Source organism: Chamaea fasciata, unplaced genomic scaffold (assembly GCF_029207755.1).
Source record: "Chamaea fasciata isolate MVZ Bird 193981 ecotype frontalis unplaced genomic scaffold, bChaFas1.0.hap1 SCAF_8, whole genome shotgun sequence".
Classification (NCBI taxonomy): domain Eukaryota; kingdom Metazoa; phylum Chordata; class Aves; order Passeriformes; family Sylviidae; genus Chamaea; species Chamaea fasciata.
Window position 1 is genome coordinate 33,371,814 of NW_027094093.1, and position 26,712 is coordinate 33,398,525.

At 42.8% G+C, this 26,712-nt stretch overlaps 1 protein-coding gene across 1 annotated transcript in view; it reads left to right on the forward strand.

Annotated features, from left to right (window-relative positions):
* The window catches only part of THSD7B (thrombospondin type 1 domain containing 7B), a 241,849-nt gene that overhangs the window by 182,143 nt on the left and 32,994 nt on the right, over nt 1-26,712 (forward strand). The window lies entirely within an intron of this gene.

The following is a 26,712-nucleotide window of genomic DNA, read 5'->3' on the forward strand; positions in this document are numbered from 1 at the left end:
ACTGTATGTATTAGTATGTCCACAGGTACACACGGAGAAGATACTGGAGAAAAATGCAATTATGATCTAAGTTGAACACACACTGTGTATTTGTTTTGATTGACCTAAACACTAATTTATGTCATAAATTCAGTGAGAACTTCCAGTGGTCAGTTGGAAGAAAATACACATAAAAGATACTGTGATGACTTAAATCCTGTTGATACGTGCAGAAATCAGGAGAGCACTTTGGTTGCACAGCTTTGCAGAAGCTGAAGGTGCCCTCCTCCTCTGGCGCTGCCCTTTAGTCAAGCATTTGGTCGTGCATTCACTGATTCTGTGTTCAGCCTTGCCGCTCTTCAGCCTTAAACACAAGCTTGAGTATTCAACTGCAAGTGCCACATGGGAAATGCAGAGGTGTTTAATGAGTGATTGATGTTTTTCACCTTGTAATTAAATGTTATCCGTGAATATTTGTTCACATGAAAAATAAATAGGAATGTATGATGTTGGCCAGCAGGTCATTGGGAAAATTAATGACGAGAAAATTTTTCTCAGAGGTACTGTGGAAAAATGAACTGCACGAGTTAGTGGCCTGGATACAATTACTGAATACAGCAAGCAAATATAAATATATATATAAATTTATGAGAGAGGGCATAGAAAAGTTTAAGAAGAACTTTTAGTCATTAGTTTGTCCTGTTTGCTGGAAACTTTTACCTTTGGGGATGGTAGCTGTGAGTTCAAAGATAATAAAGACAGATCCTCATGAACAGTTTTCAAAAAGGTCTTTCAGTTATCAATAGTGCAAATCTAGGAAAAAGAACTTTTTTTCCTGTTGGAAAATACCACTGTCATTTTTTCCCACTTAATCCCCAAGCTGTAGAACGTTGAAAGGTCAGGCTTGATGGACTCACTTGGGAATATGTGGTGTCAGAGTAGAACAAAATGGACACTGTCAGTGGAGGTGTCTCTGTTCTGTCTCACCTGCATGTCTGTCCCAAATACACTTAAATGACAAATTGTCTGCAGCTGGATTGGTGGTCCTGTCTGTGTGTTCATTTCACCTCTGGTCTTCTACTGTCATTAGCCAGCCCAGTCGTTTGGTGGAGTGATGGGTTTCAATAAAGACGCTCATACATTAAATTCTAGCTACACCGGGCAGGGCTTCACTGCTAAATAGCTGTGACATTCCTGAAGTGAGTGATCTGGATTGGATAACAAGTTTGAAATAGGAGAGACCATGATTATGAAAGTGCTTTCTAAATCATCGATGTGCAACCTAAGAGTTGCACTTCTTTTATTCCTCACTTTAAAGGTGCTTTGTAGGACTTAGCTGGTAAAAGCCATTTTCAGAGGAATATTCTCTCCTTTAGAAGGGAGAACCTGTGTATTGCAAAGTTGTTTATATAGGCTATTAGAGAAACATTAAACTACTTTGCAAAGCTAATGGATATACCCTGATAAAATGCACTCAGATCCTTACCCAAACAGGACATGAGAAAATCTGATCAGCTCAGAGTGGTTTAGATAAAAACTAATGAGTGTGAAGCCTAAGTAATGACTGCCAGGTTGGGCTCATTGTTTGTCTGGTGCTTTGGGCTAAAAAGTGGCTGTTTATATGATCTGCAATGATGGCAGCTTTATTAAAAGTAGCATTGTTTTGGTCCCAATACAAATATCCAAATTCCCTGGACAACTGCCTACTTTTTTTTTTTTTTTTTTTTTTTAATTTGAAAGTCCTTTTATTCCTTGTGACTCTTCAAAATTAGTGAAGCATTCTTCTGTTAGTGGCATAAAATCCACTTTTTATTAATGTGCATCAGCTCTTACCCACAGCCCAGACACTTCACCATAACACAGAAGGGGATAATAGGCTGAATTATCCTTAAGCAATTGCAGTTGTAACTATTTCATGTCTTATTGTGGTATGTTAATTTGATTCTTTGCTGGGTCCCATGGACATATCTTCATTTTGACTACTGGAAGGCACAGTGGGATAAATGGATTAAAGTAGAACTAGCTCTTAGCACTATTTCTTATCACTTTTATGGTAATGTCTTCACTGATGTAGTTGCTGTATGCACACAGAAGGCAAATTTCTTTCCCAAAAATGGGAAAGCCCATCAGTATTAAACCAAATGTAAAAAAACATAATAAACCACAAAACAATGGGAAAGGGTCAAAGAGCAGTGAAAAGGGTGGTAGTGCAGGAATTGTTGGTCATTCAGGGTAATAGTAAACACAATGGGATGATGATGCTATTGTTGCCAGGTTATTTTTTTGAAAAAAAAAAGTACAATAAGTAGCAGCCGGTATTACCAAGAGTCCTGCAACCAGGACGTTGTGTCTGAGCGGTTTTGGGAGGGAGAGGTGAGGCTTGCAGCAGGAGTGAATCTCGAGGAAGTACTGAGAGCTGGGGAAAGGAATGATATTTCATATTAATTCCAGTTAAGCATTCCAGGAGGGTGGCATAAAGAAAGGTATAACATAAGTTCAGCAGTGAGTGCTCCTCAGTGGGGTCGTTGATGGAGCGGAGTGGGGACAACTGAAGTGAGAGAAAGATGAGCTAAAATAATGTGTTGACTGGAGAGGAACGCTTCAGCTATGACAGCCTAAGTGCTGGTTGAAAATGAAAGTTGAAGCCATGGGGGAGATAAAATTAGCTGTGGACAAGGGAGGGAGAAAGAAGAGCAGGCAGGCTGAGGGATAGCTCCCCTGTGCCCCATAAAAAGGAGGATAAGTGGAAGGAGCAAACTTATGAAAGGCATAGCAAAGAGACAGCTAACTCCTGCTCTCGGTACAGTTATTCCTTGGTGCAGTATATATAAAATGGGATGTAACATCTTTGCATTAGAGACCAGCTTTTTTTTTGTTCCTTGTTTGAATCTGAGGCTTTTAACACCTCACAAACACAAATCACCAGTGAGGTGCTCTGGCAGGAGCACTGCATCTGGGTGGTGAGTAGGGCATGTGCTCTTGCCTGTCTGCTCAGGCTGGGACAGCAGTTTTGGATGGCATTTTGTCCCTGCTGATGGTACTCCCACTCCGGAGCGTTCTCCAGCAGGCAGGGATGCACAGCTTTTGCCTTTGCAGATGGAAGTACCTCCGCAGGGAATGTTTCCAGCTAGAAGGAGGAGGGAGGGAAGAAGTTCATCATCGCCAGCAGGTGGGAAATTTTGCTACTGGCACTCAGCTCATAATTTCAGGAAGTTTGGCCCAGACTGGCACAGACTTGTGTCATGACCATATGCTCTGCCTTATAACGCTGCACTCTTTAAGTCTCATAGAAGCTTTCTTTATTAGAATGGTTAGATTAATTGTGTTTTATTAAGTGTTTTCTTGCCCGATTATTCATTGGTATGGAATGTGGAGAAAAGTGAGAACGTGAGACTGATAGGCAAGCTGCAAACATAGGTGATGGGGTTGTTCCCCAGTTTTTGGGGTTTTCCCTGTGCCTGTGGGAGCAGGGACCAGCTGCTTGGGCGTGGGAGACAAAGGTGGTGTTCCCTGAAGGTCAGGCAGGAGAGTCCTGCAGGAGCCAGAACTGGAATTCCCTGGTGCCTGAAGAATGGATGTTCCCTTCCTTCAGCTGCCCCAAATCAGCAGCCTCTAAAATACAATTTTTCCCCTCCCAGAATTTTCACTGGCTCTGTCAGCCCTCTGGGCCCTCTCTTGGATCCATCTCTGCTGCTGCCACCAAATTCAGATTTTCAACCTGCAGAGTTAGGGCAAAATAACTCGTTCAGTTTTGCCTCCATTACTGAGCAGCCATGGGCTGCCTCAGAAGGCAGGTGGGTATTTAATGTGACATTTGCACTTCTGTAAGGTTCTGCCAGTGTCGTGGGGGCCAGCTAATTCAGGTGAGCAATTGCCAGTGGTGGCCCAGTCTCATGAAGAACAGTAACATGACAGTTTATACTCCAGGCTTCTCTCTGTGGGATGATACTGCTCAAGGAAATTAAGCCTAAGAGATAATTCGGCAACAGGCTTATTTTAAATACTGATTAATGACTATTGCTTTAGTGCAGCTCCTGCTTTACTCATGATGTTTTAATATGGCAAAAGAATTATGATTAGTGCTTTTAGATTTTTAATGTTCAGATAGTTAAAATGTCCCGTAATAATCGCTCCCTTTAATATTCAGCATAACTATTACAGAGATATAATTGCGCTTTGGTGTTGAAAAGAAGAAACCAGGATCCCAACGTGGTCGTGAATGCCTTTTTCTGGTAGCTTAAATCAAATCCTTGGATTTCAAAGTCCTTGGCAGCAAGTTTTAAGAACTTTAATTAAAAAAGAAGTCTTCCATAAATTTAAAAAAAAAAAGAAAAGAAAAAAAGATATTTTGTTAAAAGGACTTACTGAAATATTGCAGTAAAAATATAGTGGAATATATACCAGAAAGCACAAGTAAAAGCATCAAAATCAGAAAACAAATTCAGATTCAAGGTGGCTGTAATCTTAGATGTACCTGTATAGCATACAAAGTGCCTCCAAGATTTGTAATCATTATTCTCGTGACATTAACGTGTTTTAGATCTGATTCTGCAATATCTCACACCATTGGAATCAGGAGTGATTTTCTAATAGAATAGCGAGAAGAAGAAGAAAACAAGAAAAACGAGAACAGGCTCCAACTCTGCCAATCTGGCTGATCCTTGGAAGAAGCAAGAAATATTTGCATACATTTTCCCTCCCGTGCCTCAGAGGTGGTATCTTGCATGCAGCAAGTCGTTTTCACCTCACCCGGCTTGTAATTCCGTTGCTTTGGGTTCTCCACTGCGGCTTTGTAAGCCGTGTTAAGAGCGGAAGGAGGGTGAACTCAAACCTTCCCTGGAACAGGAGAATCCCCCGGCGGCCGTGCAGGAGCCCCGCCAGGCTCAGAGCGCGTCTCAGCGTGTGGAGCCCGGCAGCGCTGCCGGGGCTGGCGCTTCGTCTGACGGAATATTTGATGCACGATCGCGGCTCGCAGGAAGGGCAGCGCTCCCGCACAGCCCCACAAGCTCTGCCCCTCCTCGGCTGTGTCAGCCCGCTGAGCTCGTCCTTGCCTCTGTCTCCCTCCAGGGTGAGCCCGTGTTGTGTCTCTGGATGCGCTCTGGGGTTGTGCTGCCTCCCGCGGCACCCATTTGGTCCCCTTGTCCCTCTGCAGCTTGGGGGGTGTCCCACGCTGCTTCAGTGCATGGAAAAAACTTCCCTCTCTGGTTCCTTAAAGCCTGACCTTACCTTCTTCCACGGGCCATTTTAAGGTGATATCCCTGCTGATATTAAACTGACAATTCGTGACACCCCTGCTTTTGTGGAGTTCTTTCCGTGATGTCCTGTTCCCCGTGTCCTCTCTTTGCCTGTTTCTCACTTGGCAAGGGCTGCTCTGATCTTGCCATTCTTCCTGAAAAATTGTTAATAGTTCTTTATTTCAGTGTTGTTTTCACTGATGGCTTGGCTGCTCTTGTCCATGTGTTGAAGTACCACAAGTACATGGCCCTTTCTCCCACTCCGTGTGTGGTTTTTCATCTCTTGGTTCCTCTTTCTGCTCCCCTTCTTCCTCCATTTGCCATAAACCTGAATATGGACAATTGATGACCCTCATCAATTACTTGGTGTGGCATTTCCCACTTTTTCAGGATGAATCCAGGAATCTCAGACGTAGTTAAACAAAGCACCCAGTTTACCACTGTCATAGGGCTGGCTGCTGATTCCTGCAGGAATGCACCAGGGAGGGATTGGAAAGGGAAGGCAGCAGTATTGTTTGCCTAAGTGAGTAATTACCCATAGGGGGGCAGTTTAGCAGCTTCTGACTTTGCTTTGTGTGTTGCTCAGGTAAGGATGAGGTGGAGAAAGGGGAGGTAGCTGAGTATTTTGCCTCTCATGTGAATTTCTCTGTGCACCTTCCAGCTCTGGTAGAAGCAGTGACCTCACTGAACTCATCACTGACAGCAGGAATGTGTGGGACTGGTTAAAGTAGGGCTGGAGCACTAAGCATGACAGGGGAAGGAGAAATGGGAATGGTTTAGCTTCTTGAGTAGGATAAGTTGAAGGTTAAAGAAAAATTGGGGAAAAAGGACACCGTAGAGGTATTCCCATTAATCTTTAAAGCTGGGAGGCTGACATCCTTACATAGTCAGTGGAAGGAGGTGAGTGCCTATAACATGCCTTAACTAGCAGCCTAAATTGAGGGTTTTAATGCCACCTGTTTTATCGTTATGATTCATGATCTTATTAACGCATTTTTAAAATGAAAAGAAGTGTCAGACGTCAGGAAGGATAACGGGTAGGTGTAGAGCCTGAACATCTGGTAAATGTTCTGTTCTGTTCATTTTAATAATAATTTTGGGTGTTTTTTCCTTCCTCTTTCATTATTTTTAGGTAAATGGGATTGTAGCTTAGCATGAAACTGATTTGGAAAATAAATTTGATGGCACGCTCCTTTACTTGCAGAGGTGGCTCGATCTCTGTAATGCAGTTTCTTGCATAAATGCATGGACCTTTTTATGTAAGTTTATTGCTTGTTAAAGCTGGGTCCTCAAGTCTAGATTATTACTTTAAAGGGTTTGTCCGTGGCTGTGGCCAAAACCATTTTTTGGAGCTGTTCAATTCTGATTTCTTTAAGAAGCACAGTGCTGCCTTTATTGGCCACATATCCTAATTTTAATAAGAGCTGCTGCTTTTTCTTGTATTCTTGCATTACTGAACCTCTGCTGTTTTGGCTGGGAGATACACCTGGCAGAATAATTTGCACACCCATACGCAGCTGTCATTTATTGGCAACTTAGAAAACTTTGCAAATGTAGTAAGTGCTTTGTATGTCTGAATTCATTTTTCACAGAAAGTCAGCAGGAAATAGAAGAATTCTCACAGAAGCATCCAAATACAGCTTGACCAATTTCTTCTGTGTTCAAATATGTCATAGTGATGTCTGGAAAGTGAGTGCCTTCCATTAGTGCAGCGCTGCACCTCAGACAGGTGCCTCGGTGGTGGCTGACCCCAGTATAATTGTCTTGGACCTGCAGCAGTCAGTTGTCCTCTGGTGTGTCTCCCCCAAACCATCATCTCTTCCCTTAACTTCTACTCTAAAATCCTGTCAAGCTCATAAATGCCTTTCCCATTCTTTCTCCTCTCTGAGGGCTGAGCTCCTGGCTGACATGCTGATGGATTTTATAAGGAAACGCCGACGGAGCACATTTCTGACACCGACCAATTAGTGATGGGTGTCTCCTGGACCGCTGCGCAGGCAGGAGCCCTCCCAGGGTGATAACTTAGCAGTTACAAAACAAATGATGCCTCACATGAGTTGATAATTACTGGTTCCTGTAGTTCCCACAGTGAAAATCGAGATAAAAGTGGGTTTTAGCCCATGCGCCAGTTTTGGAACTGCTCCCTTCAGCCTCTGAAGTTGCAGCACTCAGAGTGTATTAATGATCTGCTGTATGTGAGTGTCTAGAGAGGGTTTATGGACCCACCAGCCTTCAGCTTGAGCTGTGTTCTCCTGGGGATGTATTGCTGGTGGGGCGTGTGCTCCTGTTCACAGGCAGAATGGGAAAGAGGGTGTAAACCACAACAAGGAGCAGAATAATGAGCAGAATCCAGTGGTGTGGTGATGGTGGCTTAAACTGCTAAAGCAGGAGCTCAAGTAATCATGAGTGGTCACCCAAATTCAAAGCTACATTTATTGCAACTGAGGCTAGAACGTCTTTTCCCCAAAGGGTATCTCAAAACTCATTCTGAATGAACATTGAGGTGTAAGTTGAAATGATTCTTTCGACCTCAGTGATCCTTGTGCTTTCTGGAAATTGTACTGACACTTGAAACATTAGATTAGCCAGGAGGTTTTTTTAGCTCTGATTTCAGAGATGGTTTATGCTGAATATTAAGGAGGAAGGAGCTATGCATAGTAAAAAAAAAAAATTAAAAAAAAAAATCCCAGGTAACTTGATGAAAGCCTTATAAATAACTGTTTGAAAATAAGACCTTGTCATACTGGAACTAATACTGCTGTTGAACTAGTTGGAAAGTTATATTGACATTATTCAAGAATGTTTTATCTCTAGTACTTGTGATTCTAAGCTGTGCATTTATTAGATGTTGCCATTGGGAAAATGGACACCTATTATATATTCTTCTAAGAAAGGACAGTCATCTGGGATTCAGCACATGGCTGAGCAAAGGAAGTAAAGAGAAAATTAATTTTCATAGGGAAAGTTGGGCAGAAGATGAAAAAAAAATACATTAGAGAGGTGGCTGAGTGAAATAAGATAATCTAAAGACCAAAAATCACCTGTTGAACCAAATAAATAATTCAGGAAAACACTTGATGCCCAGGGATCCTGGGCTGAATTGGAAACTGAGCTCTCCCAGTCCTTGCCTGCTGTTATGAATCAATTCCTGACAGCTCCACTGCACTGTGCCAGAGGCTGGGATCTCCCCCAGCTGATCTTGGCAGACTCTGCCAGTGGCTTGTGTTGTCCTGGAACAGCCATAATTTCCCTGGCATTATGATGTCTGCTCTCAGAAATTACCTCCCACTGAAATGAAGGCCAGCTCACCGACCTACTTCTCCTGCAGGAACTTCCATGGCCTACATACACAAGGCTGAATGTTTTAAATAAAGATTTAACATGAATAAAATACCATCAGCCAGCTGACCTGCCTGATGTGGGAGCCCAGGCAGGATGGTGGTGTTTTGGGATTAAAGGTGTCTGCAGGGTGAAGTCCCACTGACACTTAGATTCCCACTGCTTGTTTTGAAAGTATGATTAAAGATTCTGAGGTGATTTATAGCTTCACCCTGTTCTTGATGTTCATATTAAATAGCCATAATCTCTGCAGAGAAATGTGCTGCAGCCTGAGGAGAGCTAGGTCAGGAAATAGAGGTTTCTCCCTGGATTTCTATGACTTCTAGGAAATCTTGGACATTCCCTTGCCTCCAGGTTTCTGAAATCCAGTGCTGTCATGAATCTCAATAGTTGGCAGACCAAATAATTCTGGAAAACCAGCCCAACTGCAATAAATGCTTTCAGATTTTTTGTCCTAAAATGTCTATTGAAAAAGGAACAGGTGAAGGGAAGAGTGAGCAAATGAGAGCATTTTCAGAAAGAGCAAATCACAGAGGGAGCCCCTGGCCATTTTTCAGGCTCTATCACATAATCAGAAGCATTCAAAAGCAGAAGTGTTGGGGGGAGATAAGGGACATGTACATGAGGGCAGTGAGGTCATGGGTAATAATCGGCAAGAACCTGAGAGAAACTGACCAGTCTAATCTCCTTAGCTTTATCTCTGGGAAGAGTAAAAACATTTATGCAGTATTGAGATGCAGTTCCAGTTTGTGGGAGGATGCAGATAAAAGCAGTGCAGAGCATCTTAGGAGCCAGTGTGGCCTAATTAAGAGAAAATACTGAACGTAATCCCCTAAGACTCCTCTCAGTGGTTCTTGGCTAAGGCAGCAGAGTTCAGTGTAAACAAGTTAAATATGCTGATATAAAACTGAATTGCGTAATAAACATACATAGAGAGCTTTCCTTCCCTTTTAATGCCTGGGAAAAGCACAGTAAATGGGCCAAGAAGCCAGGGGAGAGCAAGCAGTGTGATGTTTGAATGGTGTGTTCCCCTTTTCCATCGAAGTCCGGATTCAACCTGTGTGTGCTTAAGCTAAAGATTTCTGGGGCTTGTGTGGGCTGGGGCCATTCAGGCCCCTCTGTGATGCCCTGGCTGCTTCTGAATGGGAGTTTGGGCTGCAGGTACCACAGCTGTGTCATCCCACTGCTGAGGGAGGGGGAAGAGCCAAGTACCTGGTGTGAAAAGGCGTCTGGGGCTGAGCGGTGTCTGTGGGGGTTCGTAGCAGTTCCCAAACACATAAAGGCTGTAAATATCAAAGAAAGACACTGCTTACGCAATGTGGTGCTCAGGGGTATAACAAGAGTAATGGGCTGGAAGTAAGAGTGGAGATAGAGGCTGACTACAAGGGAAAGTCTTCCTAGCTCATCAACCAACCAGTGCTCTTTGCAGAGGGAAAGAGCTGTTGGCGCAGGACCGAAATAATTCTTCCTATAAGAATTTCTCAAGTTCTTCAGGTCCTACCAGAGGCCTGGGCGTGGATTACTGCTGTGTGTAATTCTGCTGATGGAGTGAGCCAGGGAGAAGATGAATAACCGCGTTCATGGTCCTGTTATTTCTGCCATATCAGAGCAGCGCTCGCCTCTCTGCTGCCGCACCAGCCTGATGGAGAACACGACCTCACTGGAGATATGCTTATATCCCCTGTCTGTGGCTGCTGTGTCTGCACTTCTGGCATGCTTGTGGTGCCATGAAAACAAATAAAGCAATCCTTAAGAGACAATATAGCAGAAAAAGGTCTGAATGCTTGGTATCACATTGGTCTGGGATAAAACAAGATAGGCGTCTGGAAGCATTCAGTCTGAGGGGGGTAATTCCTAACAAAAGCACGTGTTCTTATCATTAGAATTGCTGAAAATGTCATTTGCTGTAAGTAGATGTGCTCTGAAGAAGTCCGCACATGTTACTGTACTGAGCAAAGATAATTTTGCCTCACTGTATCTCTGGTTTGTTCTTTGTTTTAGAGCTGCCCTTGTGTGCACCATCAGGGGCTTCCTTCAGTACTTCACCTAATTTTCTTTAAGCCTCCTATAATTGTTCTCCAAGGAAAGGTGTATTTTACCCACTGTGGCATCTCACCTCATCCCCAGGAGGTCTTTAAAGCATAGCCATTACAACAGTGTCTGTTATCAGCTTTTTCTCTGCCCCGGCCCTTCCTGCTGGTGATATGTCTTGTTGATTCCAGGAATGCAAAAAGCATCAAGTCTGTCATCTTTGGAAAGCATCCAAGTGAGTTTTCCAGTAGGCGGGGAGGAGTGTTGAGGTGCCTTTCTCTCAGGTGGATGCTGTGGGCCCTCATGCTCTTCTGTGTGTGCCAACACCTCTGGGTTGCTGCTGTAGGGGGCTGCAGCAGCACTGGGTGGCTTCAATGGCATTCCCCACTGGAGAAACGGGATTTATAAGTATGTGTTCCTGATTTTAGAATCCGGAACTTTGGCAAATCCCAAGTGTCAGCAGAAGGGGTGTCTCTGATGTCTTTTGCCTGTGTGAACCACGCAGGTCCTGCCCAATGTGCCATTAGGCTTTTTCCTTTAGCTGCTTTGGTTTCACACTGCGGTGCTCAGGTGCAGCTGTAATCGTTTTGTCTGGATGAGTGAGGAAAAGAAATCCTTTTTCCTTTTGTGTGGGGAATTTCATGTCAGAGATATTTACAAAGAGCCCTCTGGCTGGCAGTGCACCACAGCTACCTGCTCACATTCCTTGTGGTTAACAGGAGCACATCCTGCTCCAGAGACCTCTGTCCAGTGGTTGAGGAAGCCAGGCAGGAGCAGAGAGGTGTCAATTTTGTGGTTTGGGTTGTTTATTTTGAATATCCTGTTTTGCTGACCATCACAGTGAGAAATACGATTTGTTTTCGTTGGTGTCCAGCAGTTGCCTGAGTTAGAAAGTCAGGCACTGTCCTTGAGAAACATCTTCCGCTGTATTTAGAAGGGAAAAATGCTGCCTCAGGTTTCCATTTTCCTCAATGTCTTTTGTTTTTATTAAGAAAAATATTTCCATGTCTAAACATGCAAAAGCACAAATAACAGTTGATTACTTTTTTTCTTCATTTCCATGGTGCAAAAGAAGGAAATTGTTTGGTGCTTTTCCTTCTATGATAGATTTTGTTGATACTGAAGGTAATAGAAGGCAGCTCAATTGTTCTATTCCATAATTGGAAAAAAGAAAACCAAACAAAACAACCAAAAAATCCAACCTAAACTATGGTTTATTCCAAATGCAGTGGATTTTTTGGTGATCTCTTGCAGGCTGTATTTCTCTATACCCATCTGAAACAATGTGCTCTATGCTGGTCCTCATAGCCTAGACTTGCCAACACTGGGCAATTAAAAATGTCATTTGCAAACTGTCTGATATCCCTGTAATAAACACTGAGAGGAATTTACTGCCATGCTCAAGTATTTTGAAATGGCTCTTTGAGTCAGCAGTTACTTTCCTTGCTGTGGAGTGTTCATGTCTAAGTCTAAATGAAAAGGCAATGAAATGTGGCTTGTGCCATGTTCCAGTATGTAAACGGTGACTACAAAGAAGGTGGAGGCTCCAGTTTTGCAAGGAGTTCTGTGGAAAAGGCACAGATGGATAAAAGTTTACTCCTTCCAGCTGCATACAAGGAAATTTTTTCACAGTGAGAACGATCCATTGGAATAATCTCCCCAGGGGAGGAGGTGGTGGTGGTTTCCCCAGTGTTGGACACTTTTATGAGGCTGGGCTGCCTTGTCTAGACTGTGCTTTTGGCATGAAAAGTTGGACCAGATGATCCCTGAGATCCCATCAAACCTCCTGTTCTCTGTTTCCCTGATTCTCTGAAGTGTGTGTGTCTGGACAAGCACACTGATGTGCAGCTGCACTGTGAGAGAGGCTTTGGTACAAACTGAATGGAGCTTTCTTGATTCTTACACCTGCATTGCTTGCTGAAAGCAGAGATTTCCAAAGTTGGTTTTGTGAAATAAGCTGAAAATAACCACACAAGTGTTGCCAATAGAGAAAATGAGAGCACTGAGGTCACTATCAAGCTGTCAGTAGATACACAGGCATTAGCCTTTTAAGTATTGCTGCTTTTCCAACTTTTCTATCTATTGCATGTCTCACATGATCAGAAGCTGTTACAGGACTTGCCAAACCACAGAGATGACCCAAGTCTAGCCCAGCAGGGTTCCATGTATTCCCTGTTGCAAACAACTTTGTCGTTGCCTCTCTGTGCGCCTCTGTCCTGCCTCAGACGTATTTTGCTTTGTGCTGTACTTTGTCAAGCCTTTGTAAAACACAGTGAGCCTCTTCCTTTAGTGTTTTCCTTTGTCTTTTCTTTGCCTTTATCCTTCCCAGTGTCACTGCCAGTATTCCTTGTTACCGTATTTCTCCTCTTTTTCTTGTTTCCCCTGAAATGCACTTCTGCACAGTAAATATTTGCCCTTCTTTGCCAGTTGTTCTCTCTCTCTTTCCTTTCTTTCCACTTTCCTGTCAATCAGCTCCTGTTTATTCCTAGTGATATCCATGCATACATGCATATCTTTATCCAAGTGCCAGGTACTACGCACTGACCTGCAGGAAGGTCAGAGGTGCACTGCTAAGTTAGGGGTCTTAGTAATAAACACCAGCAGGGGCAGCTGTTTCAGAGGCAAACCAAAGATCTGGAAGCCTCTATCCAGAGACAGGAGACTCCAATTTACATTTCCAAGTCTTCCATCTATTTTACCTACCCCAGAGTTACAGCTGAGAAATGGAAGAATTCATTGATGGATAGATGCAGGCAAGCCACTGTTTGCTTTATTTAAATAATTGCTTTTTTTTGTTCTCCTGCTCCATCCTGATGCCATTGGTGTCATCATGACCTAGGTAAGAACTGTATTCTCCTGCTGAATTCCAGCTGCTGTCTTGCTTAAAATTTAGTAGCTGGATCTGATGCAGTAAATAAAATATTGTCATCTTTGGGGGATCCACATTTGTGGGATGATACATGAATTGGCTGAACTCCAGTGTGCCTCTGATCTATAATGTAGAACTGTGGTTTTTTGAGAGCCTCTCAAAATGTACGTGAAATCCATGCAAGAATCCCTTAATCTTCAATGTGCAATTTGTATTTAAAGTATGTGGTGTGGCTTAATGAATGTGGTGCTCACTGCATGATTAATACGTGATTTAGAAGTCTTCAGTGGAGTTCCTCATTCAGAGATCCTAAGACCAGAGGTACATGATGATGATGATGAGGATGATGATGAGGATGATGATGAGGGTCTGCTTTGACCTCTTGTGCAGGATAAGCTCCTTGTCTGCAGTCAAACCCCTGCCTAGCTGGGGAGGTTGTGGCTGCAGGAGGAATAATCCTGGATAAACTGATCCAGTAGTTAATTTCCTTCATGCTTTAAAAGTTCCTTCTTTGTTTATAATTTTAGGATGAGTTTGTCCGACTACAGCTCTCGGCCTTGGGAACATACATCTTCACCTGCTAGCTTAAAAAGAGGTCTTCTAAGAAAAATTCTCTCTGTATATTCTCAAAAATAATTGAATCTCCTTTTTCCCATCTCTCATTTGAACCAAAGTAGGTTCCTTCCTTTTGCTACTTTGGGGCAAGTGTTCCAGACTTTGAATTATTTTCCTGGGTTTCCTTTAACTGCTCTGTCATTATCAATGTGACTTTTACAACGAGGAACTGGGACTGTAGGCAGTGTTACAACAACAGTGTTGTTAATATTTAATATAATGGCAGTTCCTCCCCTCTGTTCCTCTATGAGGTATTAGACAGCCCCTGGTTTCCAAAACAGAGTCTGGCAATCTGTGATTTATTCAAGGCAGCAGTGAATAAGCCAGCATAGAGCTCAGTGATGCTGCGGATAGATGGTTTCAAGCTGCTGGAAGATCTCTTTAAAGCTCTCTCAGGTGCCTTTTTGCTGCTCTGCATCTGGTGTGATACGGCAGAGTTATTTCTTTTTATGGCCAAGCATTGCTATTTTATCTGACAGTGATACCATGCTTTGTTGACAGACCTGCCGTCATATAGATAGTAACTAATTATATTGGTGTTTTAAATGTTTGCCTGTAAGGCAACAGAGGAAATGCCACCACTCACCTTGGAAATTGCATTCTGGTCTTTATAGTGTTACTGTCATCAGTTGTTCCCCAGTTGGTTCAAATCCTTCAGATTTCTGGTGAAGTTGGATACCTAAACCTGGATGTGCTTCCTGAGCTGAATCTGTGCCGCAGGTGAAGTGGTACCTCAGTGTTTTACAAACTCTGCATTAGTCTCATCATTTTACTGTACTATTGAATCACATTCTCTTTATGGTTCTCTGCAGTTTCTGGATCCAGGACAGTGGTACCACTGAGAGGCTGTTTGTTTCTCATCCTGTGTTCTCTCTGTTGTCTGGTCAGTCTCTGGTCACTGTACTTCTCTTTCAATCTGTTTTTTCATTCCATGTCACCAATTCATAAAGTACATCTTGAATTCTTTTCCTGTCCTCCAGTTGCCTGGCTGTCCCTCTCACCTTGGCAGCATCCACAGTCTGTAAGAATAATTTTCAGTCCATCAGCCCTACATTAATGAAAACAAGGAGTATGACTGGATACAGAACATAAAGCTCTGCAAGGCCATGTGTGTGGTTTCTTGCCAGTTACACTTTACTATTCTGAATGTGATTTTCCAGCATTGTACTGCAGAGTATTAGATTAATCCAAACCGTATTTCCTTAGCCTGAAGGTTTGTGAAAGGCTTACTAAGGTCGACATAATACCTGCCATTTCGCCCCTATCCACAGCATCTCTTATCCTATTACTCAAGAACATCAGAATGATTTCACTCAGTTTGTTCTTTACAAACCCATGCTGCCTGCTGCTCATCTCTTTGTTATTTTCTACTGCTTACAGATGATGTCTGTAGAAAAATATTTTCCCAAGAATAGAAGTTTGTATGGCTGCTGTGCAATTCACTGTTTTCCTCATTTCTTCCTCCAGCTCTCTTGCACTGCATCTTCTGAAGATGGTGGGCATCTTGTCCCTGTCGTTCTTAAATAACCCCATTGACACAGAAGTTATTTCAAGGATCTCTTCAAGTTTGCCCTCCTTGTTAGCCAAACTTTCTGAGTCGATGCCTACCACAAAAAAGTTCATTCCCTGTCTTTGTCTTCACCCTGTTGGTGATCTTCCATTTTCTGCCATTCCCTCTGTTGTGAAGTGACTTTTTTATAGTGCTGGGCTTTCTCTGTGTGGCTCCTGTGATCAGTAATGGTATTAACCCTTCTTTCTTTGATTCCTCAGTTCCTTTCAGATCTGCTATTCAACATCAGTTTCAGTCTCTGCCTTGTTAATTTTCCTTGCTTTTTCATCTGCAGTGGGCTGAGTGAATACTTTCTTTTAGACCATTTACATGATCTTTAAATTAACTGTGTCCTCTAATTTATATCACATCCTATTTGCTATATTGCATTATTTAATCTCTAAAAAGTTTCAGGTAGAGTGGTTCATACGACACACTGCAAAGTACAGCTGGGTTGGGTAGTCTCCATATGCATTTGCTTTCTATTTCCTCCTTTTTACTTACTGTTTTGGGATACAGCCTTTTTCACTCCATTATTTCCAGAACCATGGGTGCGTGAAGGTAGTGCTCCAGGGAATGGCAGAGGTGTGGGATCTGCTAAATCACTCTTGCCCTGACATACCCATCCTGACTGGTGCTACAGAGCAGGACTTGGTGCACTGGTCCTGCGTATTATATTGTACAGTGCCCTCCGGTACTGAATCAGGAGTTCAGTGTTCTGGTAGGGTTTCTGTAGTCAGACACTCATAAACTCCTTAAAAGCAAGAAAATACAGCAATGTGCTGGATGCTGGTTTTTGCAGAGCATGGACACAGGTGTGTGAAGCATTATTCTGTTATTCCCTCACAGAATCATAGAATGGTTTGGGTAATAAGGGACCTTAAATATTATATAGTCCAACTCCCCCCCACTGCACACCCCTAGGGATGTGTTCCTTGTCAGATTTATTCAAAAACCCATTTATTTACTTTTTATATAGCTTCTCATTAATCAGCAATATATAGGCAGTATCGATGTCCACTTTAAATAAATACATACTGCAGCAAAAATTCACCATGATCAATACTTTTTCTTCCCTAAATTTTAGTGAAGCACCTGTAAACGTTCAGATGTTTCTTGCTTGCTACAGCATGTCCCAGTGGAATTCAGTAGAAGTCTTTGCATTGATTCGTGTGGGTTTGTGCAGGTCCATGTAAAGCATTTAACCTCAAACTACGGGTCAGTGGTAGAAATGTAGGAATCTGAAAATACATATTCCCTGCCCTGAAAGAAAGGAATGACAACGGAGAAGAAAGATACCCAGAACTACAGGGACATCAGCTACCCCACAGGGTAGTGGCTCACAAGCAATTCCCTCTTCTCTTTTGGCTTGGGGACAGTGTATGTGCACTCTGATGTTTGAAGTAGGTTGGGTAGAATTTAACTTCTTGCTCAAGGGAGCCTTTAGTTTATTAAATATGGATGTTCTTTCAGGTAGAAGCATGGTTTCTCTCTGCAGCACATCACTTTCCTTGAACATACGCATTCGGGGAAGAAAACATGGCTCTTCTGTACCTAAATTTTTTCTGTCTGGATCCACCTGCAAGAAATAGCAATAAAAACTGTCAAATTGTAACAATTGCAGGATTTTTAAGTGTGCAGTGGTGTGGCTTTAGCTGCCTTCACATCTGTGGATTTGTGTGCCTGGTCCCAAGGCTGAGCTCTGTGCGGCACTGCTGGGGGATCTGCCTTTGCCTCACCTAATTACGGGGAGAAAATCACTCGAGTTATTGCCACGTCTGAACGCGGCACCGGCGTCTGCCTGTCCTGGCAGCAGGACTGCTCCCACAAACAGGCCGTGCAACAGGCTGTCACATCTCCTGCCTTCTGCATTGTCTTGCTCTTCTAGGAAAAAAATTCCAGCTCCAGTTACTAATCAGGGTGTGGGTGATCTCTCTGAACTCTGAAGCTATGGGATCTATCACTCATCCATCAGCGCCTGTCCCGCTCTCCCTGGGAGCACCCGTGTCTGCCTGGATGCTGCTGAGGAGGAATGAGACCTGCTGCTGAGCGGGCTGGGGGAAGAGCCACAGTCTCATCCTAACGAAACAATCAGGTTATGGGCTGGTTTGCATTTCTATTCCTGCTTTTCAGGATCATAAACTGGACTGTTTCTTGCTGTGACTGCGGGAAGCCTCAGGAGCAGTTTGCAGTTCTCTCTGCTTCCAGCCTTTGGTGTAGCCTCATAGACCTGCGTTTCAGAAAACATAACTTTCAACTGCCTGACACTTCCCAGTTTCTTCTATCTCTTGTCTATAGTGCTATCAATCAAGTTGTTCTTGTCAGTTAACTGGTTTTAAATCTCATGTGGAAAAATTGTCAGTTCAAGATCATACTACAGTAAGGACAGACGTGACCGCTCTTGTCGCGTTAATTCATTCTTGCTTAAGACATGAAAATAAACTGATAGAATATCAATTGGAAGCTCTTAGACCTTGAAATGATTTAAAATCTCCTAAAAGAAAGGCTAGGGCTGAGCTTTGTCTCCGAGGCATCATTTTTAACTTAGCAGGAAGCTCTGATGGTCTTTTCTTTAAATTGCCTATTGTCCAGATGCCTGCAAAGAAAGTGCTTCAGCGGGACTGTTTGTGTTTGGTGACGGCGTTTATTTCATTTCGTGTGACAGATGACTTGGCTTCTGGATCGAGTAATTACTCGCTCATATTCCTCCGGGGCAGGTTTCTGACCTGCTGGAGCAGTGATTTGGTCTGGGAGCGCCGGCTGGCTGGCCAGGGAACCGCGCTGGTGGCAGGGACAAGCTCCAGTGCCCCGTGTCCCCAGGCTGGGCTGGCTCCTGCCACACCTCTGTGGGGGCTTCCTTGGGTGTTTCAGTCACGGGAGAGGAGAGGGACATGGCAGCTGCAGACTTCACTAGAGACAGAGCCACCCAATTAATACTTAAATATCTGAAAGCCTTTTTGATCTGTTATGACTGATAGTTCATAATTGTGGGGTGTCTCACCAGATTTCACGTTCATAGATTTTCACAGATTTTCAAAAAAAATTTTTTATTATCCTAAACTTTGATTGTGACACACAGTGATGAGCTCCAGAGGATTGCTGGATGGAGCTGAATGAACTCTGCTTTATTCTTCAGCATAGTAGTGCTTTTCATTCACTCACAAAGAAATGGTTGATTTCTGCTTGAGGTAATTTTTTTTTTTTTTTAAAGATGGGGAAATCAAAGGATTGAATGCAACATTACATTGTGGCAATTCTATTTTACGCAGATTTTCTGCATTTTTTTCCTTTTTTTTTTTTTTTGCAGTATTATCGTGCAGCAGCCAAACTAATGAATATATAATTTTCTTTCCTTTCTGCTTGTCATGCCCTGCTAACATGGACATCTACAAAGGCTCAGGTTGGTGTTGCAATCTGTCTTCATCTTGTCGTTCTCATCTAGTAAAAAAGGGCTTTGATGTTTTCTTCATCAATCAGCTTTTTTTTTCTTCTTCCTCTCTTTAAAACTGGATCCAGCATTATTATAACATAACAGATTCATCCAGAGAGGTGCCACATTTGTTTGTTACCCCTGAAACTTCAGCTGCAGCAAAATGTGCTGTTTCAGAAACAAGGGATATTGATTTATTTGTATCTACTTAAATTTTCTATGCTTCCCTGGCTTTGTGACAGGGAGGCAGCAGCACCTACACCTTCTGAAATCTGCAAAAATGCATTGAAACTCTCACTAATGAGTTTCTGCCTTGTTTTAAACCCCTGTATTTGACAACATAGTAAGATGGCATTTGTTAGTATCTTATCTGGATTCAATACTTTCTTGATAGGAACGAAACATAATTAAAATGTAAAATAAAAGGAGAGGCACACTTTAATGCCTCAGGTTTTTTGATAACTCTGAGACTAAATTGTCTTGCCTGAGTATTTCAGGTAGAAATAAGTACCCAATATGTGCAAGGTTCTATTTTGTGCTGTGTCCTGCTCCTCAGAGGTTGTATTGACAGTAAAACCATGCGTAAACCAGAAAGGCAGGTTTGGGGCCAGGAGCTGCATATTTTTTCTTTATTTACTCATGTTGAATGATAGCAATTTGGTATTTTAATCTCTGAGAAAGAGCACTGATGCTTTACCGTGTTACAATTTGGTGTTTCTAGTGCCTCCAACAATCTCACAGAAAATAAAACCACTTACCACTCGTAAATCTGAATTAATAAACCTTGCTGAGCAACATGGTGGTTCTATCAGAGAGAGATGTAATGACTGGGGTTCGACAGAGCTCGCCTCAATTAACTTTCTAAACAAGGCATTTTCCACTCATTGCGCTTAAGAATTTGAAATAAATCAGTGTCTGACTTTGAATATTTAATTATTCATTAGAAGAAAGTGAGGGACTTACTAGGAGAATTTTGCAAAGTCCAGCAAAAAAAGAGATGAAGTAAAACCATCTAAAGGCCATGGTGAGGGAAAATGGAGCATCCAGATGCCTTTATAGCAAGAATACCCTGCTGCTTTCCTAATTTCTCCTCTTTTCCTCATTTTGCAGCCAGAATTTTACAGTGCTGATTTTTTTGATGGCTTCATCCTGAAATGTCTTTATCGGAGCTTTCCAGGATCTGATTTTAAGTTGAGATATCATCCAGTTAGTGCAAGAAACTGGGCATTTCCAGACTGAGTCCCCCAGTCCCCGAGGGCTTCCTTTAGTAAATCACTCAACTCTTCATCCTCAGTTGTCTCATGTGTAAATTAGGATTAAAGTTGAGCAGTTTTGAGGATGGGGCTATAAATAGATAATCAAGAGCAGGGGAAACTTCAGAGGCTTCATAAGTGTTTTCACTCTTTTCAGAGAAAATAATTTTTCAGCAGTTTTTGAAGTAGTGGAGGAAGGGTGAGGGGTCTGTTTGTGTAAGGGCTTCCGTGCTGCCCATGGGGCAGATACTGGGAACTGGAGCTACTCTGTGTCTGGGCTGTCGTAATTACTGCCCTGGCTCTGAACTTAGAATAAAATGGATCCCATCCTTTTTCCAGATACAAAGTTTTAGACAGTTTCAGGTTTTTTTTGGTCCAACTCCAGTGAAGGCTTTTCAGAACCTTAGCAGAGCTCTAATTGATTTTCTTTTCTCTGCACCACAAAGGAGGTAAAAAACACAAACTCCTTTGATTTTGGTGTAAATGGAAACTAAAACTGCTGAATTTGTTTCACAAGTATTTGTGCAGGGATCTGCTGAAGGCATACAAAATTCAGGAATTCCGATAATTTAGAAGTCTTACCGCAGATCTATTCAAACTTTTGTGCTCTAAGTAATTTTGAGCAATTTTCTTTTTTTAAGTTTTGGTGGCTATTTGCTGCAGCATCCAAATACCTAAAGAAAAGTATTCATCAGTGAGGCTACTGCTTTGCAAAATCTAATTTGCTTGAAAATTAACTGTTCAACCAGGTTTAATACTGGTGAGCGGTTAGCATATTTCTGGCAATCGTGATCAATATATAAACCAGCATGAAATAAAATCAATTTTATTTTAAAGAGAACTATTTAATGTTGAAATTTTAATGAGATAATTTCTGTGATGTAGTGTTTGTTAGTGTGCAAGTACTTGTCCTTCAGATATACAGTTAATTCAGTAAAGCTTTTAAGTGCGTGCTTAGATCTGCCAAATCAAACACGCAGTTAAGTAATTAACAAAGCAATACTCAATTTTTATTTCCGTTTTAAAGAACTAAATAAAAGAAATTCATTGTTAGAAATTATCTGGTTAGGATTAAACAGAATGCGAAAGCAGTATTGGAACATTATAAAAGTTATTCAGTTAATATATGGACACCTTTCAACCAAAGAAAAGATTTGGATGAATGAGATGGAGTCAACGTGGAAGTCAAATTTGTAGATTATTACAATGAATGGACATTTTTCCAGATGTATTTCCCACCATACTGTGGATCCATTTGTGTCAGGCTGGTTGCAGGAGTGCTGGCTGCGGCCCACATGACACCAGGTGGTGGCCGTAAGCTCTGAGAGGAGGAGAACATCCAACTGCTGCCTCCTCTTGCAGCCTGGATGTGCAGAGAAAACATACAAGTGGTTTTGCAAAATGGATTAAAAGTGAGCAAATTGCTGTTCAGTGTCAGTAGGGGTGGTTTTAACCCTTAGCAGCAAGTGTCTTTGCAAACCAGAGCAAGTCAGCTGTCTTCCCTATATGAAATCTTCTCTACCTTTACTGTTACACATGATGGTCTCCACAGTTTGAAAATGGGTTGTTATTTCTTAGGTTCTGACTGTTTCAATGTATTAGGTCTAATGTAACCTTGACGTAAGGGCAGCCATGTGAAATGAACTTATGTTAGCAATGAATTTAACCCATTTGTATTAGAAATGAATAGCACAGAGGTAGTCCTCAGGGTCTCAGGCAACTGCTACAGTGATCAGTTTGGTTGTTCTAATATAATAAGCAGATATTGACTTAGTTGGAGCGAACACCAAGATTTACTGTCATGAAAGCTAAAATATCGACGGAGGGAAAACCAGAGTCAATATTTACCTTGAGGGGCAATAAATCTTGATGTTCACTGAAATATGAAGTCACTATGATTTTCAGAAGTGTTGAACCTCATTCTAGTTTATTCTGCAGGTGCTCACCAGACAGGCTACCTGAAGTATAGGTATGAATTTCTTTTCATGAATCACATCAGTTGAGCAAGTGCATTTATTTCTGTAAGTCCTTTGGAAGCCTACACTTAAATAAGTAAGTAAGTTAGAGAACATTATAAATCACACCAAAGCTCTTTGGTGGTTAGATACTTGGATTTTTCATTAAAATGCAAGTATCAGCTATTAAAAGAGAAAATAAATAGATTGATATTTATATATCCTGTTGAAGTAGCTGTCCACATCAATAATGCTTCAGCAAAGGTTTAGGATTTGCATTTGAGTGAATGGGAACTGGATTGTTTTATTAGGGTAAGCTTTAGCAGATTGTCTCTTAAAAAGTAGCTTTTGTCCTTCTTCCCTTTAATTTATTGACAACTGTGCCCATCAACTTGATTTTGGGATTCAGGTGTTAAAGCAGTGTTCCAGGTTAATTCTGACTCCAAAGAGTGATCCTGTGAAAGGCAGCAGCAAAACTCCCCTTGGTTTCAGGCAGGCATCGTTTCAGCCCTTGGTTCACTGAGCCCAAAACCCAGCATGTAAATATGAATAAAAATTGAGGAAAGCAGTTAATTTGTTAAAATGCCAGAAGACTGTGTTCATTTCTTGAGGCAGTAAGGGGTGAAGCCAGGCTGGTCACCCTGGGTGCTATCTCTGCAGCTCCTTGCAGGTCAAGTGTCTACAGCTTCCAGCATCTTTCTCCCTCCATGTAGAACAATGGGTTCCTGTGCCTCTTGCATGGAATTAATTTCATTTTTGTCCTTCAGGGCATGGATTGTAGCACTACAGCTCCATACATGGGTGAGGGGCTCAGTGTGAAGTGGTTTGTAAATGCACTGTCATAGCAGGTTTGCATAAGCTTGGGGAAGGGTGAGCATTAAGCAGATTATTTTCAAAGGAACTGTTGTCTTTGTGCTTGGGAAGAGAAGTGCCACAGCTTTACCTGGGACTTCTGTATCTGCAGCAGAGGTAGTGGATGGCAAACTTGATGGGAGCCAAGAGACCTATACCATGTGTAATTTGAAGGTTGGATGCACTCTGTTACAGCCAGGGATCCATGGGAACACATCCCAAACCCTTCCAGGACTGGGTGCTTTGGGTTCCCAGGTTGGTGAGGAATGAGGGAGTGAGGACACCACATCCCATCCCAGCCTCTATTCAGGGTCAGGAAAGGGTTGTTCCCAGGGACCCAGGAGGTGAGAAGTGAACCTGGGGCCCTCTGTTTTGTGGGACCCACAGAACAGCAATGCTTCGTCAAAACCCATTAAAAATGAAAAATCAAGGGCACGTCTGTTTGACCTTCTTAAGTAGCACAGCTCCTAGCAAAAACAGGAATGGAAGGATTTAAGGTTTGTTATAGGGGTTTTTTTTCTAAATTAAAAAAAAATAAAGAAAAGAGGATTTGGAGGTGATTGAAAACAAATTATGGCAAGCCAGGAGAGAAAATGGGAGGAAAACATTCTCCTGTGGAGGAAAGGACTGCATGCCACATCACTGTGGTTTTTAAATGCAAAGATGGAGTTACAAATTGCATTCACAGCTTCCTGAACTCATTCCCACAGAGTTCCACCCGTGGAAAGCTTGCATCTCCTTGAGACTCCTACTTTAAAGCTTAATGGCATCCACAGGTGCCTGTTGTAACTTGTTCTGAAGAAATCTGTCCCTCCTGGTGACGCAGGTGGTTATTTACAGCTCTCCAGTGTCCCAGAGGTGGCATTGCTCAGCACTGACACAGGGCAGAGGGGAGGGCTCGTTCACAGGAACGATATGCTGTGGTGTCAGCGCAGTAACTTGGGAAAACAGCTTATATGTGACAGTTATAATTCAGGTTTTTGGTGGTGAGTGTAAGCTGGGGATCCTGACCAAAGAGGAAGTACTGCACAGGTCAGCAGAACATCACCAGGTGTCTGAGGTAGCACAGGGACATGCAGCCAGTGCTGTATGTCCTCTCTCCTCCAGCACAAAGTGGGATGTCTGTCTGTCTGTCTGTCTTTCGGAGGAGGAAGAGAACTGATGGCACTTCACATGTAATCGAACTGGTTTCACTCCATCAGACATCAGGCTAGAAGTGGCCTGATGTATCAATGGCTTTGTATTGTGATCCTCCCTGCTCTTTAAAGAGCACATTTGAAGTATCACTTCACGTTATGTGTATTTGTGTCAGCGCCTATGGGATTTCTGTTTTGGCTCACAGGATTCCTCAGATAGATTTTAGTTCACGTGGCATCCCGTGCCTGCCCAACTCCGTCTGGTTTTCCTACACAGTTACTACAGCAGGTACACACCACAGGAGGTTTTGACCACTAAAACGTATCTATGGTAAATGCCTGATGTTAAGCCTTTGCTGCTGTCCACTGGTGGGCTTTGCTGGTTAGCAGAGGTCTGAGGTTTAAGGGATATTAAGGCAGAGCAATCAGAGGTCAGTGAAACAACGAGATGGGATTCCCAAGCTCTCAGCCTCACCCTGGCTTCAGGCAGCAGGACTGGCAGTGCTGTGAACCTGCAGGATTCAAGGTGGTATACTCTAACCCCGAGGAAGGGTTACTTAATAGAGCAAGGAAAGGAATCTTAAATCCCCAAAGCTGCTCTTTGGACTGCCCTGGCTGCCCCACTGTGCCTGTGGAGGGAGGGAGGGAGGGAGGGAGGGAGGGAGGGAGGCAGAACCTCCTGCCTGCTCCCAACCTCATCTTCCTCTCCAGAAGTCTAAACGGCAGGAACAGGCCACCCAGCTTTTAATAAAACTTACTAAATTTTACCATCCTTGACACTGCCCTGTGAGGCACCTTCTCCCCAGGCTGGCCCCTGGCTGCCAGTTTTGTCCAAGTTTGGCTCTTTGCTCATTCCCTCTGTGATGAGGAAAAAACGAATCAGGCCTCAAGCACCTGTTTCCCTCACTGATCGTCTCCTGTGGATGGCAGGGTGTTTTGTCAGGCTACATAGGCAGGCTGTGGTTTTTCCATCCCCCTGTGGAGCAGGGAAGCTAATAAATACTCCCTGACTCTACATCCATCTCCTGGATGGATGTCTGTGGGGAGCACAAAGGCTTTGCAGTGCCTGAAGAGGGATTGCTGTTGTCCCCGGTGCGTGCAGGACTCAGTGGAGGTGACAGGCTGCTGGGGCAGGATGGTGGCTTCAGCTGTGTCCCAGCATCCGTGGGCTCCCTGCTGGCTGGTGCTGAGCCCAGGCTTGGTGGATGCTGCTTTTCTGTGCTCCCATGTACACTAGTTAATGATAACGAGCCTGGCTGCTCAGCTAATTAGCAGTGCTTGTGGTGCTGCTTGCTCAGTGTGAGAAGCTCAGCTCTGTGTGCACTTTGTACAAGGCGCAGACACCTGGACATTCTGGAGTTGGGCCAAGTGCCAGTGCCTTGGTGCACAGTCCACAAAGAACCAGAGAGTGCTTTCAGTTCAAATGGACCATAAAGATCATCTCGTTTGCAACTCCCCCATCATGGACAGGGACACCTTCCACTGGTTCAGTTTGCTCAAAGCCACGTCCAGGTTTGTCATTTGTGTTTAATAATATGGAGGGAAAATGGTGCTAATGGTGTGATTGCCTTTGCCCCCTTTGTTCTCTTCCCTTTCCCCTCCTTTGTGTGAAATGTGATGCTCTTATTAGATCATATTGTCCTTGCCTTCACCAGTTCAGACTTTGATTTCCCTTTTTCCTGTCTTTTCACCTTCACAGATTTTCCACTTTTCATCATCTGTTATTCTTCCTTCTCTGCTAAACCTATGCCCAGTGTAAGGCAGACCCACAGTTAAAATTATTTTCTGGCATTTTCTGTTTCACAGGAGTTTTCCTTTGCAAGTTTTCTTCCTTCCATTTGAAATGAAGGTGATTTTCTGATGGGACTCCAGTTTTGTTTTCAGACTGGTATCTCAATTTTCTTGTCTTCCCAGCTCCAATATGCTACAAAGAGGGTTTTTTTATTCTTGTGTCCCCAGCATGTCTAGTCATAATTTGCTGTTTTCAAATGAAGCTGTAAATTATTAAACGTGTGGCTGACTTTTTTGGGGGCTAGTTGGGAAGAAGGCCATTGGTTTAAAGTTTTTCTAATGGTAAGAATGAAATGGCTCCACAGCAACAAGGCTGAGGAGGTTTTGGTGTGTGGAAGAAGAAATTTTAGGTATGTTGTATTTTTCCAGGGTGGCACATTATGTTTCATGCAAAGCAACAGGGAATACTGTATCTTCAAATCAGCTTCTGCAGACAGCCAGATTCAAAATAAATAACTTTTATTCATCACTGTAATAGAACTGTTGATGCATTCATTTATTTAAACCTAAAAATCTGCTGAAGTGCTATATCTCAGTGTGCTGCTTTTAACAACCTGAATATCTGGCACCTTTTATCAAGCTTTTGGCTGTATTTTTCTCCCTACGTAGATACCATAGTTCAGGTGAACACACTGTCATGTTTGATTAGGAGATACGTTGGAGATAAGTCACTTGCAGG